The following is a 10,301-nucleotide window of genomic DNA, read 5'->3' as shown; positions in this document are numbered from 1 at the left end:
TGGGTAACCACAAGCTTTGTGATAGGCATGTGGGTGATGATGCGGCCAAACACAAAGGGAGCCCATAAATCTCATCGATTCATCGGACTGAAGTCCCATCATTGGAAGGGTCGTATATTGAAGATGAAACAAGCGGCCGATGGAAGCAAGCAAGTGAAGATACAACACATCTACAAAGCTTCTCAACTATATGGATCAACAATGCCGATTGCAAACGCTTTCCTGCTAATTGTAAGTATTTCTATTGTTGTTTGTAGCAAACGCTACGCTCTCGCATGAAGTCTCTAATGACGAAACTCTGTGGGCATGGTGTTTTGCTTATGCATATATTTTTCCATCAATAGTTTTGGAATAGGAGCCTCTAGAGGTGCTCTTTGGAACTTTTGACGCTTACCACTTTGAGTTCGGGTCATTGCTATATTCCAGATGCACTGCGTGGGAGCTTGCAGAACGGTCCATCTTCTTCTTTGATGTAGAGTATGTAGTCCCAATGACAAGGATTGGCTATGGGACCTTGATAACACTTAGTCCACCAACTCATATGATGGTGATTGTCCAACTCTTGACATTACCTCGATTGTATTAACCAAGCGGTAGATTGAAAATGAAATCTTCAATGCAATGAAGTGCACGTAACGGGTCACATCAAGCAACACTAACATCTTTTATGCCTCTCCATCTTTTTCTTTTTTTGTTCAAAATAGACAATGTTCGTCGCACGCCTACAATGTAAATTGCTGAGGGTGGAACGGTAATGAATGCCTTCCTTCCATCTGGTTGGGAATACACAATTTTTACATAGTGACCCCCCCCCCCCCCCCCCCCCCCCCCCCCCCCCAAGATTTTGACCAAGACCTAGAAGGGGAGGATGTTGAAGATGAGATCCTAGAGCTTCTATTGCGCACCTTGCATCCAATTATAGTGGACGGTCAAGAATTTCTCTTCCTTGACGAAATTACCCACTCCATTGAAATGCATCAGGATGAATCCCTCTATGTTCTTGCAACATATGTTGGGGTTCGTGATACAAAAACCCAGTCATCATAAGACCAAGTTCCAAGTGGACTACTCCTCTGCTCCCCTTATCAACATGCTCACCTTGCCAGAGGGACATAATTCCATGGATTCCCTCGTGGAGGCATCTCTACAAACCATTGATGAGGAGAAATATTTCTAGGAGAATGTGCTCGAGAGTAGCTTCACTCCCCACAAACGTCTCATGTGCTTAGAGTGCACGCATAATCGACATAACCAACAAGAACCTTTGTGATCAAGATGATGTGACACTAGTGGGTACTTCATTCTTCTCAATTCTCATTTTCGTTTCTTAGAATCATAATCCAATGTTGTTTCCTTGAAGTTCGCTTTGGAGATGGATTGGTTTGCCCAATGAAAAGGTGGATCTCGCACAAAGGGTGACTCATAGGACGTGCCCTGTGGAATTATCTCCCAAGCTTCAATGAAGAGATGGTTCGGGTCATCCACAACGAGTATACAGAGTATGCATCAGCAAAGATGTACAAATGTAGAGCACTAAGCTCTATTTTGGCTGAGTTTCCTATAGCTCTAAATGCCCACAAATGTATTAAACATAGAGATAGCAATCCATAGTTTTGGTGAGAAAGCGGCTAGAATCCTTTTAGGGTATTGCGGCCTTTGCCTCAGGCAAGGAATAACAAGCAAAGAAGATATTGTTTCGCGCATTGGTGAAAAACCATCTTCAAGGAGCCTAGGTCAATATGCCTTCAATGAGCTTGTAAAAATTCTATCTTAGCCACATGCATTGCACGTCTTGATGTATCTTTGAAATTAACAAAGCGATCAACTTGAGTAAAGTCTTGTCTTGATCCATGTGCGTCACGAGCCATTTTCATAACAATAACACGATTTTCTCTTGTCGTAGGTGAGCCTCATGGGCCGCTTGAACCCCGTCGTTGTGCACATGGCAGCATAAGGAGCCGTCCCCAATCAAACTGCCAAAAAACTCTTTGTGGTGCACGAGGCCACATAACGGCTCCTTAGGCCGCCATTTGCATCGTGACGGGGTAAAAAAGGCCCGAGGACATCAAGATGGGCACCACATGAGATCTACTTACTACTTGTCAGCTAACACAGATCCTATGAGCATAGAAACATTTGTTATGAGAACCTTACAGATTGATTGTGCGTCATAAGCTATTTGCATACTAACATGATGTACATGATAGCATAAGGAGCCATTCTGTGGCATGGGTCCATGAAACGGATCGTTATGCCGCCATGTGCATGGCGACATGGTTCAAATGACCTGTGGGCATCGGGATGGGCACCACCTGAGCCCTTATTTCTACTTGCCAAACTAACACAGATTCCACGAGTGGATTGATTAGAGAAATTGACCCAAGTAACCACATTCAAATACATAATAAACACAAGCTTATACTTTCAAACAACACAGTATAAGTGCCAAACATAGATATAATAACTTCATTGTCAAAATAGTAACATGATAAAGCTAGACAAGATGTCTTTTGAGAAGTTACAACGGCTTTCCTATCTAGGTTTTACAAAAGCAATCATCAACACGAAGGCAATGTGCTAAGGACAGATCTGTGGGCTTAATAGTCACATGCTTAGCATGGGACATTTTCAAAACGGTGTCTTGAAAGAGGGATACAATGACAGCCTCCTCTGCTTGCCGCAATGCACCTATTGCCGCTACTTGTATCTTGGTTACATTGTCTGAGTACTCATCTATAATCTCTTTCACGAGCCGAGAAAATGGGGCCTTAGGGATTATAAGCTATGTACTCTTCTGGTATTTGCAGATTTCACACAATGCGCATGTGCCAGGTCTCTAGTGATGCTTCTTCTTGAGAGGTGGTGGTGTTCGTGGAGGCTTGGCAGTGCAAGCCCGACAGAATTATCGTTGCGGTACTTCTTGCATTTCTCATCACACTGGTTGGCCTCCTCTACAAATTGTGGAGGATTCTTTCTCTTCTTCACTGTCTTCCCTTTTGGTGCATAACTACTTTCACCTGTTGCTTTGAATGGGGGTTGTTTGGCCTTCTTTGGAGTCTTCTGGGCGACTTCTTGGGGCTCTTTTGGGTGACCTTCTTGGCCCTTTCCTCATCCACTCTCTTTTTTGCTTCTTCTCTCTCCCTTGCAAGGTGGCTTGCCTCTTCCATCCTTGCCCTCAATCGTTCTTCTTTAGTCCTCCTCACATTGCTCCAGAACTTCTCATAGACTTCTTGAATCGTGCTATTACAAACCTTCTTTATGAGCTTGACCACCTGCTCATCTGTGAGTAGTTGTGAATCTGTGTTAGGCCTCTACTCCCGACGTCTCTTATACTTTGTTCACCAATCTTCTCGTGTGAGTATCATTGCTCTTGGAGCGCCTTGTAAGTCCTCTTTGCCTCTGCGATCAAAAACTTCTCTTACTCTTCGTAAAATTCTTGCTCTCTCACCCTCTGGGTATCTTGTTGATTTTGATCAAAGTTTGTTTGCTCTTGGCACTTGCTCTCGGTCCACAAGCGCTCTGCCTCTTTGTTTAGGTGCTCTAGTTGCTCAATGTTTGGTATCGTTGACCTCTGAGCATGTGGGAGTGGATCGAGATAATCAAAGAACTACTCAATTATGATGTTGGCCAAGTTTTTCAAGATGTTGTTGGTTTCCTAGTTGGTGGTTTCCTGGTTGGTTGTTTCTTGCTTGTTGGTTTCCATTGTCGGAGGTGAGAGTAGGGAGGAGGAGAAGATAGAGAGAGAGAGAGAGAGAGAGAAAGAGAGAGAGAGAGAGAGAGAGAGAGAGAGAGAGAGAGAGAGAGAGAGAGAGAGAGAGAGAGAGAGAGAGAGAGAGAGAGAGAGAGAGAGAGAGAGAACTCACAAACTTATAAAAGACTTTAAAGAATCACTTTGATATTTTTAGGAACCAATTTTTTTTAAAAAATTACAATTTATCATTAATATGCTTTAAAAAGTGGAAATTACAAATGTTACTGCGTGAGAAGCCACGTACTCCCTACTCTTCTCCAATTTCTCCACCATGTCGGTGCTCTCTCGCATGCATTCGACCCATGGCATCCTTGAGTTCTTTGGACACTCACCACTTTCATAATAATATGCCTAAGAGACAAGTTTCCCACTACCTTTGCTTCTTCCTATTGATTAGTGCACGGTAGAACCAGTTGCACATCTCATGAAACGCGTTCTTCTGGATCTTGCCACCACCATGTTGAGTGCTCTTAAAATATGCATCCTTTGCCTGATAGTGTGACCTTTCTATCCCTTGATTGATCCAGAGCGCAAGGGATCCATACTCGTCAAGAAAGTATGGACCGTGGGCGGGACCGTGGGCGAACAAGATATGCATGTAATATGTGATATGGGTTTTGCCCCATGCATCAACCATTAGCTCTGTGAACTTATTAATATACACCTTGAATGTTTGTATCTCATTTTCACTAAGGTGTGGCGGCTCAAGAAGCCTCATCATCTCATTGCATGCTTCCCACACATGCACTCTCTTCGTCCCTAGTGTTGCCACATTACCAATGTAGGTTGTTATGTCACACACCTGCTTCCATATATAAAAACGAGTATGGCTTTGATCCTCACCATACTTTGAAAGCAAGTGTCTTGCCTTTGCCCCACCCATACATATCTTATTAGGGTTATCTTGTGTGGTTGTTGGGCTCTTGTGGTGCTCTGAGAGGGTTATTAGACCGGAGTGAAGCCTCACCGATGACAAAATTGTTACAAGCACGTGAATGCACTCCTTTTGTCGCGGCTCTGGCTCCATGTTCCATGCATAATTTATGTGGAACATTAGCAACTTGTCCAAAATTTTAAATCTCAAATGCAAGGAACACACATGCTCTCGATTAAGGGGAAATGAAAGAATGGGATTCCAATTTGGATCCTCCTTTGCAAAAGATGGTGGCTTGCTTTGGTCGCAAGTCATGATGCCATTGAATTACACATGCGCCCCACTTACCTTTTGATTCTCGCTCGAGCTCCTAGCACCTTCTTACTTATGGACTTTTGATCTTATGACCCCTGCATTAGGAAAATTTTGAACTCATTTTTGGGCCTTTTAAGAGTGCCACATCATCAAAGTGTACAAAAGAAAGCAACCCGGTAGACCCCTCTAAATATTTCTTAGAACCCCATGATATGACCTATCATTGGAAAGTTCTTGAAAAATGGATTCTAAAGAGCCAAGGTCCGAAAATTTTGGATGACTTCTACGAAAGTTATGCCATTTTTTTTCAATCAGCCAGATTTTGTTACCGTTACGGTAATCTAAAATCACCTTTTTCTAGATCTACATGAAGGCAATGTCCGATACATGCATGCTATATATCAATAGATAGCATTTGAAGAGTAGATTCTAAATATCCAACCTCCGAAAAGTTTGGATCTTATTTGCAAAAAAATTACCGATCCCCACTTTTTGAAATTATTTGCAAATAAGATCCAAACTCCGACAAGTTTGGATCTTATTTGCAAAAAAATTACCGATCCCTAGGCATCTTTGCATGGCAACAAAATGCATAGAAATAAAGTAATTGTGTTACCATATACATGTGGTAGTGATGTGTGTGAACACACTAGGACCGCCGGGTCATTTTTTCCCTCTTTAGGAGGTTTTTCCCCCCGTGCATTGTATATACGCCCATCACTCTAGGGCTATCAATCTTTCCATTGCACGCTAAGTAACAAACTCTCTCTTGTGTGCCTTGAGCTTCCTTCATCTTCTCCAAGCTGTGTGTGTTTCTCTGCAACCCTAATTCCAACAATTGGTATCAGAGCAGCTCATGTCCTCCCGGGCTTAGTCGCCAGCTGCTCCAGCACACGCCTGCTCACTTTCTCCGATTTCAGTGAGCTTTGGCGAGTGTTCGCAGGTCGACAAAAAATTTGGGGGAGCTCAAAGAGCGAGGTCTGCTCAGAATTTTAATTTGGGCTCATTTCCGCCTCCGTTTCCACTACAGGCAGTACTGCACAGGCTATTTCGTCATTTTGTGCAAAATTTCTGTCAGTGCCGTTTTCTACATAACAGGTGCCTTATAGTCTTCCACGGTTTGTGCTATACAGCACAGGTTGTTCCCGCTCCGTTTCTCCTATTTCCAGGCAGTTTTCACAACAGGTGCAGCATTTACCATGGCTGACAACAGCAACACAGATGTGTTCAAGATGTTTGCTGCTGAGGACAGGTTGGATGGGGACAACTACCCTATGTGGGCTTATATGATGCAACATGTTCTTGTGCCAAAGGGTGTCTGGAATATTGTGCAAGGCATTGATGTACGTCCTGGTTCTGAGGATGTAGGCGATGTTGAGGATGTTGCAGGTCTTGCTGCAAGGATTGCAGCTGTTAGACTTGTTTTGCCTACGACAAAACAAGCTCGTTGGGATGTTAAGGATGCGCAGGCTCATGCATTGATTGCGTTGTCTATGAAGCGCACCATTGTTCCTCACATCCGTTCAGCAAAATCTGCAAAACAGGCTTGGGATATTTTACAAGGTCTTTATGCAAGCCGCAATGAGGCTAAAATTGCTTGGCTGCGTAAAGAGCTGGAGTCGAAGATTATGCATGAGGAAGATGATATGGACACTTTCCTTGCTAGTGTTAAGGATATCAATGAGCAGCTTATTTCTGCAGGTGAAGTCATTTCAGACAGTTTGATGCATTATGCACATTGCTCTTGTTTGCAAGAGTCACTTTCCAGAAAAAACAGGACTAGGCAGCGTGCAGTTGAACAGGCTTTTATTGCTTCTCAAAGAAAGGGTGGTAACAGTAATGTAGCCACTTCTTATGGTTCTGCTGCGAGTGACAAAAATTCTATTCCTAATGCTTCTGCTAGAAGTACTTCGTCTTGAAATTCTAGTGATAAGGGCAAAAAGAAGATGTGTTTCCATTATTGTAAAGCCAATGATCACTTGATCAAGTCGTGTCCTAAGTTGAAGGCCAAAGAGGCTAAGAAGAAAGAGGGTGGTTCCACTGCAAATGCTGGTTCCACTACAAATGCAGCCATTGTTGAGTCTTCTGTGAAAGGAGACTGTCATCCTGATGTTGATGCAGAATGGGCTTTTAGCGTAGAGTGCACTTACAATCCTGTTGTCCATGATGCATGCTTGTCAGTTGCTGCAGATTCACATGTGTGGTATTTTGACAGTGGTGCTACAAAGCACATTACCTCACATCATGAATTCTTTACCTCTCTCGAGTCAGTCCCTCATGGGAATTCAGTCACTTGTGCCAACAACGCCTCTTATCCAGTTCAAGGAGTTGGAAAGATTGTGATCATTGCTGCTAATGGTAGTTCCTTCACACTTGTTGATGCACTTTATGTACCTCGGATCAAGAAGAATCTCTTGTCTTTATCTGCACTTGCTAGACTTGGACTTGTAGTCAAATTTGTGGATGACAGATGTACAGTTCATGATCTCAGTTTTGGTGATGAAATTGTTGCATTTGGCCTTTTGTGCCGTGGGCTGTATAAGCTCACTTTGTATGACAAGTGTGGACAAAATTTTGCAAATGCTATTGCAGATTCAAGGGCTATTTCAGATGCAAAACTTTGGCATGCACGTTTTGGTCATCTGAATTTTGCCAGTTTGCTGCATTTGCAGAAATCTAATATGGTTGCTTCTTTGCCGCCTCTTGAAGCACCTGTCAAACATGTTTGTGAAGGCTGTATTTTGGGTAAGATGCAGCGTTCTAAATTTCCAATGGATGGTTCAGTTCGGGCCACATGTAGGTTGCAGCTTGTGCATAGTGATGTTTGTGGGCCCATGCAAACTCCATCCTTGGGCAATTACCTGTACTTCGTGACTTTCATTGATGATTACTCCTGGCATGCATGGGTATTTCCGCTTAAAGCGAAGTCCGAAGTTTTTATGTGCTTCAAAAAATTTCTAGCTATGGCTGAAAATGTCTCGAAATGTACTATGGGCACCCTCCCTTCCGATCGAGGGGGGGAGTATATGTCTCATGAATTTAATGCATTTCTGGCTAGTCATGGGATAAAAAACCAATGTACAGTGCTTTATACACCTCAGCAAGATGGTGTTGCTGAGAGGAAAAACAGGTCACTGACGGAAATGGCACGATGTATGGTCAAAATTCAACCTTTGCCGCATTCTTTATGGCTTGAGGCCATTATGTGTGCCACTTATGTACTTAACAGGTGTCCTACGAAATCCTTGCAGTCTATTACTCCATATGAAGCATGGCATGATAGAAAACCTTCTATTGAGCGGCATGCGTGTTTTTGGTTGTTTGGCATATGCTTTGGTGCCACAAGTGTAGCGCAGAATATTGGATGATAAGGCTGTCAAATGTATTTTTGTTGGTTATAGTGCTGAAAGCAAAGGTTACAGGTTTGTAGTCGCGATGTAGTGTTTGTGGAAGATTCTGTTCAGCCCTTGCTGTCATGTACTAGAGACAGTAATGTAAGCTCACAGGACATTTATGACACTTTGTTGCCTCTTTTCAGTGGTGGAAATACGAATGTAAGTTTCAATGAGGCAAATGTACAACCTATGGGGGTTTTTGAAAAAAATTTAGATCAGCCTATTACTGATGCAGATGTACATGATGTACTTGATGAGGAAAGGGCTGAAAATGAGCAGGCTAGAGATATGCCCAAATGGCTGGTGCACACTTTGCGTGACAGTAAATTGGATGCACCTTTGTCTAGTCGTACTCGTTCAGGCTCTCACCATGCATCTTATGCATCAGATTGTTATGCTTTGGCTGTGTCTAGTTTACATGATGTTGAGGAGCCTCTATCTTTTGATGAAGCACAGAATTCAGAAAATTGGATGGCTACCATGCAATCAGAATATGATGCACTTATAGAGAATGACACATGGACTTTATGTGATTTGCCTCCTGGCAAAAAGGCCATTGGTACGAAGTGGGTTTAAAGGTTGAAACGCAAGCCGGATAGTGAGATCGATCGCCATAAGGCTCGACTTGTTGCAAAGGGTTATGCACAACAAAAAGGCATAGATAATGAAGAGACTTTTGCTCCCACTTGTTGTATGACTACTGTGCATTTTCTATGTGCATTGGCAGCTCATTTTGGTTGGCATGTACATCAATCAGACATTGTTACTGCTTTCTTGAATGGTGACATATTTGAGGAAGTTTATGTAACGCAGCCTCGCGGTTTTGTCATAAAAGAACAAGAGGACAAAGTGTGAAAATGTAACAAGGCTTTGTATGGGTTGAAGCAATCTCCTCGTGCTTGGTATGAGAAAGCTGACACTCATTTGGTCAAACAAGGCTTTCGTAACAGTCCAACAGAAAGCACATTGTATGTAAAGCGTGAGGGTGATGTACTTCTCATTGTGGTTCTTTATGTTGATGATTTGCTGCTCACTGGACCAAATGAGAAACATATTGCTGAATTTAAGGCTGATTTGAATGCTACTTTCAAGATGAAAGATTTGGGGCTGTTGCATCATTATTTGGGTATACAGTTTAAGCAATGTGATGGTGGTATTGCCTTGTGTCAGAAAAGTTACATACAGACATTGCTATGTAAGTTTGGACTTGAGGATTGCAAACCTATTGCCACTCCCATGGAAACAGGTTTGAAGTTGAGTCTACATGATGCTGGTGATCCTACTGATGTCACTCTTTACCAAACTGTTGTTGGCTGCCTCATTTATGTATGCAACACGAGGCCGGATATTCAGGTTGTAGTCTCACAGGTCAGCAGATTTATGCATAGCCCAGGGTCTAAGCATTGGCAGGATGTCAAGAGGATTTTCCGCTACTTAGTGGCACTTTACATCTTGGCTTGTTTTATCCCAAGGGGGGATCATTGCCGCCAGACTTACATGCTTTTTCGGACTCAGATTGGGCTGGTTGTTTTGACACGTGAGTGTCCACAATTGGTTTTTGTTTCATGCTTGGCAGTTCATGTATATCATGGTTGAGCAAGAAGCAACCTATTGTGGCCACTTCGAGTTGTGAGGCTGAGTATAGGGCAGTCTTCACAGCTACGGTTGAGTGTGTATGGCTCAGACGCCTTATGGATGATTTGGGTGTTGGAGAGGACACTGCCAACACTATCTACACTGACAGTCAGAGCGCATTGGCAGTTGCGAGGAACCCAGTTTTTCATGCTCGCATAAAGGACATTGAGGTGCATTACCATTATGTCAGGGAGAGGCTCTCAGCAGGAGAGATCAGCTTGTCTTATGTGCCAACATAGGACAACCTTGCAGATCTTTTCACAAAGGCATTGTCTCGTGAGAAGTTTGAAGTTTTCCGCAAAGCTTTGGGCTTACTCCCCTTTGTGGATTG

General features: G+C 43.1%; 1 pseudogene; it reads left to right on the top strand.

The window, feature by feature from the left end:
- Nucleotides 1-972: 972 nt before the first annotated feature.
- Nucleotides 973-1,537, top strand: LOC147445654 (uncharacterized; annotated as a pseudogene).
- Nucleotides 1,538-10,301: the final 8,764 nt, after the last annotated feature.

This window comes from Adiantum capillus-veneris, chromosome 12, assembly GCF_014529385.1.
Source record: "Adiantum capillus-veneris isolate H3 chromosome 12, ASM1452938v2, whole genome shotgun sequence".
Taxonomy (NCBI): Eukaryota; Viridiplantae; Streptophyta; class Polypodiopsida; order Polypodiales; family Pteridaceae; genus Adiantum; species Adiantum capillus-veneris.
This window is presented reverse-complemented; position numbering and strand designations above follow the sequence as displayed.